A 6,723-nucleotide genomic window follows, 5' to 3' on the forward strand; every position below is an offset into this window, starting at 1 on the left:
ACTATCTCTGCTCCACACATGTCCCAAACATCTCAGCCTTGCTTCCCTAACATTGCCTCCAAACCACCCAAACTTGAGCTGTCTGATTGATATAATAAATAAGTCTCACCATCTTCAAGCATCACCCCCACTGTTATATGATAAGTATGATATTTAGCATGTCATTGTTGCATTGCAGTCTACTGTAATATCTAAAGGATATATTGTGGTGTGAAAAGTGTTTGCTCCCGTCCTGATTTCCTTGGATGTCTGTCACAAACAAATGTTTCCAATCATCAAACAAATTACAATATAAGACAAAAATAACACAAGTACACACAAAATACAGTGTTTAAATGAAGGTGTTTATTATTAGGCAAAAAATCCAAACCTACATGCATGATTGTTTTTATTCAGCCACATTTTTGAGTCTGAACCGTGTTTTTAAGGTCACACCATCTCCCACACCAACCGGTCGCAGCAGATGGCCCCGCCCCTCCTGAGCCTGGTTCTGCTGGAGGTTTCTTCCTGTTAAAAGGGAGTTTTTCCTTCCCACTGTCGCCAAAGTGTTGCTCATAGGGGGTCATATGATTGTTGGGCTTTTCTCTGTATCTACTGTACAATATAAAGCGCCTTGAGGCGACTTTTGTTGTGATTTGGCGCTATATAAATAAATAAAATTGAATTGAATTGAATTGAATCTCATTCTGGTCGGGACTTTGACTAGGCTACTCCAAAGTCTTCATATAGTTTTTCTTAAGTCATTCAGAGGTGGACTTGCTGGTGTGTTCTGGATCATTGTCCTGCTTCAGAACCCAAGTGTGCTTCAGCTTGAGGTCACAAACAGTTGGCCGAACATTCTCCTTTAGGACATTATGGAAGACAGCAGAATTCATGGTTCCATTTACCACAGCAAGTCTTTCAGTCCTGAGGCAGCAAAATAGCCCAGACCATCACATTACCATATTTTACTGATAGTATGATGTTCCTTTTTAGAAATGCTCTGTTACTTTTAAGTGAGTTGTAATGGGACACACACCTTCCAAAAAAGTTCAGCTTTCGTCTCGTCAGGCCACAGAGTATTTTCCCAACAGTCTTGGTGACCATCAAGAGTTTTCTGGCGAAAGTTTTTCAGCAGTGGTTTTTGTCTTGGAAAAAAACGCAGGCCATTTCCCCCAGTCTCTTTCTTATGGTAGAGTCATGAACACTGACCTTAGACGAGGCAAATGAGACCTGCGGTTCTCTGGATGTTGCTCTGCGGTCTTTTGTGACCGAGTGATCGCTGTGATCTTGGGGTAATTTTGGTCAGCCACCAAAATTAAGGTTCACCACTGTTCCATGTCTTCTCTTGTGATGGCCACATGACACCAATGCTCCGATACAAGCTGCTAACTTGAAGTTGCATTTTCCTCGAACCGCCGCCTCAAAGCTTGCTCCAGTGCAGAAAATCACACGCAATGTTTTGACCACTTGGCTCACATAAGTGGTCAAAATCATCAATACTGCTACGTAACACGAGACGCTTTGTAACACCCCAGTGCCATGTGAACGTGTGTTTTTGAAAGTTGTCAGCAAGAAAATAAAGAAAAGCAGTGGAAAAAATATTTTTTGTCATTAAAAATCTAAAAATCCCAATCCCATGAACATAATCACACCCTCTGTTTGTATAGAAGCAACTGATCTGTCAATTCATCCAAAATTGTATTGATATCATTCACACAAACCTTCGTTACACTCAGCACACGATTACACTGTTTGCTGTTCCCTGTTTTGTCACTAGATGTCACTGAAACAAAGCTTTTAACACTGGGATTTCCAGGCTTCTACCGTTCTACCTTTAAAAGCCGGAGAGCAGTCAAATGCTGGAAGTGGAAGCTAAATTGGCTAGTCATTCATATGTATATTAGGTCGTTACCTAGGAATTCTGGAGGGAGGGGAGTGGGGGTGAGTGATTGAGGGGGTGGGGGAGTGGAGTGTTTCAGTTTGCCATCTTAGGGAGAAATCAACACATGTCCTTTGTATGTCCTTTGTTGCTGACATTTATTGATGAAAACAGTACAAAAAACCAACCATTTGTACACATATTTACAAATAATGATAAAAAGTGAGTGAGTACATTTCAACATTTTCAGCAATCACTCACAATCCTGGCACTGCCACGGTATCTGTCGTCTGCATTTACCACATGTGTACCTGTAGCAGTGAACACATCGCACAGTGGCCTGATTTTTTTTGCATCTGTGTTTGACCTGACACGTGGCCCTTTTTCCAGGGCTCGGTGTGGAGGGTTGTGTCCGAAGCAACTGATCTTTTCTTGCCTTCTTCGCAGCTACATGAGGGCGAGCCAACTCCCTTGCAAGCTCCACCAGGAAGTCCACCCGTCTTTCCTTCGTCCCGGTGCATGCTTGATACAGCACATGTGCATTCAGTGCTGCCATGTCAATCATGTTATAAAACACGGCGACTGGCCAGCGCCGTGTTCCTCTGCGGACAGTGTACTCCCGAACCATCTGGTCCATCACATCCACGCCACACTTTGTTTTGTTGTAAAGGGTGACAGTGTTTGGCTTCCTTTTGGTGGTGTTATCAGTCTGAACCACGCTGTGCATGCTGCTAAGAATATAGACTGTCTTCTTCCGTTTGGCCGCATACGCCGTCAGCGTGGCAGCAGAGGTTGAAAACACCTAAGAAATAAGATAAATTGTTATTTCCATAGCCCTTTTACACACAATGAAACACATAAACATAGAACCACAAAAGACCTGCAACATACCTGAGTGGTGAATTCATTGCGATCTGTCTGTCTAGTGGATTGAGGAATTTCCCGGCGAATCTTGTTGACTGTGCCGAGGATGGTGGTTTTCCGTCCAAGAAGTTTTTGCGCAAGTGAAAGCGATGTGAAGAAATTGTCCGTGGTAACATTTCTGCCCTTGTCTAGGAATGGTTCCATCAGCCTCATTACTACATTTTCAGAAAGTCTCTCCCCACTGGGACGATTGGGGTCCTTGCCAAGATATGGGAAGACATTGCAAATGTACTTGGATTTTAGGTCGCAAGCCACCCAAAACTTGATCCCAAACTTGTCAGGTTTACTTGCAATATACTGCAGGAAACAGCACTGAGTCTTTGATGGGAAAAGCTGCTCATCAACGGTGATATGTAGACCAGGGTTGTAGCACGTGATGCAGTTGGTGACAAATGATCCCCACAAACTGGAAATTGCAGCGAACTTATCAGTCTTTGCTCGATCACTGCGGGTGGACTTGTCATCAAAGCGTAGGTGTTGCATGATGTCTTGGAAGCGGTTTCGTGCCATAATTCCAATGATCTGTGGGTTTCCCAGGTTTGCTGACCAGCAGTCATTTACCGATGGAACCCTGTAAACCCCCCGCAAGATGACAATTGCAATAAATGCCATCATAGAGCATCTCTATGATTGTGCACCAATCAGAGCACTGGGTGTTTTTTGTACTGGGTATATATATGACACAATCTCACTGCACTTAGTCTAACCCTTCATTGCCCTGAAGAATTCTGTGGTGTACGGACCTCCTCTCCAAGGAAAGAAAATGCAGAGAAGACTCACTACTCAGCAGGTGTTGGAAATTATCCTGACGGAAGTCGACCCTTGTGACTCGGATGGAGAAGACCTAGAAGTTCAGCCGGATTCGGACTCAGAGCTGTCTGATCAGTCTTCCGGTTAGTTTCATTTCATGTTATTTCCTTTTTCATTTCAAACAAGTAAGTGGATGTAGTTAGTAAGTTTGTTTGACCTTCCCATTGCTCACAGTTTGAATTTGTTCACACTGCAGATGAGGAGACTGCTTCTCCACCTAAAAAGAGAGCTTGTTTGGGGACTGAGACAGCAAAAGATGGCACAGTGTGGCATGAAGAACAGGTGGGGACCTGTCTCCCTTTCACCCCAATAGAACCGTACGCTGCAGATGGAGAGCCAACGGCTAAGGCCAGGAGAAGTATCTCGAGTCGCCTTCAGAGCTTCCTGTGTTTCATCACTCTTGACATGCTTCGTAGCATTCAAGAATGGACTATTCAACATGCACAGCAAACGGAGCATGTTCATTGGTTCATGGACCTCCCTGAACTAATGGCATTTATTGCAATTGTCATCTTGCGGGGGGTTTACAGGCTTCCATCTGTAAATGACTGCTGGTCAGCAAACCTGGGAAACCCACAGATCATTGGAACTATGGCACGAAACCGCTTCCAAGACATCATGCAACACCTACGCTTTGATGACAAGTCCACCCGCTGTGATCGAGCAAAGACTGACAAGTTTGCTGCAATTTCCAGTGTGTGGGGATCATTTGTCACCAACTGCATCACGTGCTACAACCCTGGTCTACATATCACCGTTGATGAGCAGCTTTTCCCATCAAAGACTCAGTGCTGTTTCCTGCAGTATATTGCAAGTAAACCTGACAAGTTTGGGATCAAGTTTTGGGTGGCTTGCGACCTAAAATCCAAGTACATTTGCAATGTCTTCCCATATCTTGGCAAGGACCCCAATCGTCCCAGTGGGGAGAGACTGTCTGAAGATGTAGTGATGAGGCTGATGGAACCATTCCTAGACAAGGGCAGAAATGTTACCACGGACAATTTCTTCACATCGCTTTCACTTGCGCAAAAACTTCTTGGACGGAAAACCACCATCCTCGGCACAGTCAACAAGATTCGCAGGGAAATTCCTCAATCCACTAGACAGACAGATCGCAATGAATTCACCACTCAGGTATGTTGCAGGTCTTTTGTGGTTCTATGTTTATGTGTTTCATTGTGTGTAAAAGGGCTATGGAAATAACAATTTATCTTATTTCTTAGGTGTTTTCAACCTCTGCTGCCACGCTGACGGCGTATGCGGCCAAACGGAAGAAGACAGTCTATATTCTTAGCAGCATGCACGGCGTGGTTCAGACTGATAACACTACCAAAAGGAAGCCAAACACTGTCACCCTTTACAACAAAACAAAGTGTGGCGTGGATGTGATGGACCAGATGGTTCGGGAGTACACTGTCCGCAGAGGAACACGGCGCTGGTCAGTCGCCGTGTTTTATAACATGATTGACATGGCAGCACTGAATGCACATGTGCTGTATCAAGCATGCACCGGGACGAAGGAAAGACAGGTGGACTTCCTGGTGGAGCTTGCAAGGGAGTTGGCTCGCTCTCATGTAGCTGCGAAGAAGGCAAGAAAAGATCAGTTGCTTCGGACACAACCCTCCACACCGAGCCCTGGAAAAAGGGCCACGTGTCAGGTCAAACACAGATGCAAAAAAAATCAGGCCACTGTGCGATGTGTTCACTGCTACAGGTACACATGTGGTAAATGCAGACGACAGATACCGTGGCAGTGCCAGGATTGTGAGTGATTGCTGAAAATGTTGAAATGTACTCACTCACTTTTTATCATTATTTGTAAATATGTGTACAAATGGTTGGTTTTTTGTACTGTTTTCATCAATAAATGTCAGCAACAAAGGACATACAAAGGACATGTGTTGATTTCTCCCTAAGATGGCAAACTGAAACACTCCACTCCCCCACCCCCTCAATCACTCACCCCCACTCCCCTCCCTCCAGAATTCCTAGGTAACGACCTAATATACATATGAATGACTCCAGCATTTGACTGACTGCTCTCCGGCTTTTAAAGGTAGAAACGCAAAATGATGACTCCGCGGGGGTCTAAGGTAGAAAACCAAAATGACTGCTCTCCGGGGGTCTAAGTGAATTCATCTGTTTTCTATACAACTCATGAAGGGGTTCAATACTGGTTCATTGCTTGATTTGCACATCACTAGTGTTGGCCATTTGTGGATAATGGCTCTCACTATCATTTGCTGGAGTCCCACAGCTTTTGAAAGGGCTTTATCATCTCGTCCAGACTCTGAGATCTCAATTGCCGTGCTTCTCATTTGTTCCTAAATTACCTTGGGTCATGATATCTGGCTTTTCAGGATCTTTTGGTCTACTCCACTTTGTCCTTCGTAAGCGATTTCCTGATTAATAACAGGCGTGGCAGTAATCAGACCTGGGTGTGGCTACAGAAATTTAGTGTTTACTTGTGTTATCGTTGTCTAATATAGAAATTAAATAGCAAATATGATTAATATTTAAATGATCAAACATAGAAGATCAGAAAATGAATCTTCAAACTTTGTAGCTTTGGTTTAGATTTCTGTACAGAAAAAAGGAAGCAACCACTGTTGTGGAAGCTAATGGGGTTCCTTATAACAAATACCACTGTATATGACAACAAACAAAGCATATTAGGTCTATTTTAAAAAGCACTAATGAGAAGAATACCATACCATAGAAAACAAGAAGGCATGGTGAGCTGATCCAGCTGGACAATAAACAAAGATTGTAGATATAACTCCTCAGTCCTCACATCCCCAGAGATGCTGCTGTTATCTGTTCTGATCAATGGCTGGCCACTGGCCCAAAAAACATGTGCATTTTATTTTACTTAAAGCCTGCGACTTTTTTTAGTTTATTCTTTTAACAGTCACGTCTATAATAAACGTCTATCAGAAAAGTGGCTTTGAAAAATCAAATATTCATGTCCCCACCTGACAACATCTTTAAACGAGCAGAAAGAGAAACATAAAGAGTCAGCCTGCAGCTTAGCTGACTGTGTGGAGACACAAAGGTTAAATTCAAAGTTGCAGCACTAGCTGCCTATGGAGCACACATGCCTCCGAGCTTCCTGTCATCCTGCTCTC

The sequence above is a fragment of the Aulonocara sp. 'chitande type north' Nkhata Bay genome, linkage group LG2 (genome assembly GCF_057382095.1).
Source record: "Aulonocara sp. 'chitande type north' Nkhata Bay isolate Kocher_YH1m ecotype deep benthic linkage group LG2, A_spYH_male_GT1.1, whole genome shotgun sequence".
Taxonomy (NCBI): Eukaryota; Metazoa; Chordata; class Actinopteri; order Cichliformes; family Cichlidae; genus Aulonocara; species Aulonocara sp. 'chitande type north' Nkhata Bay.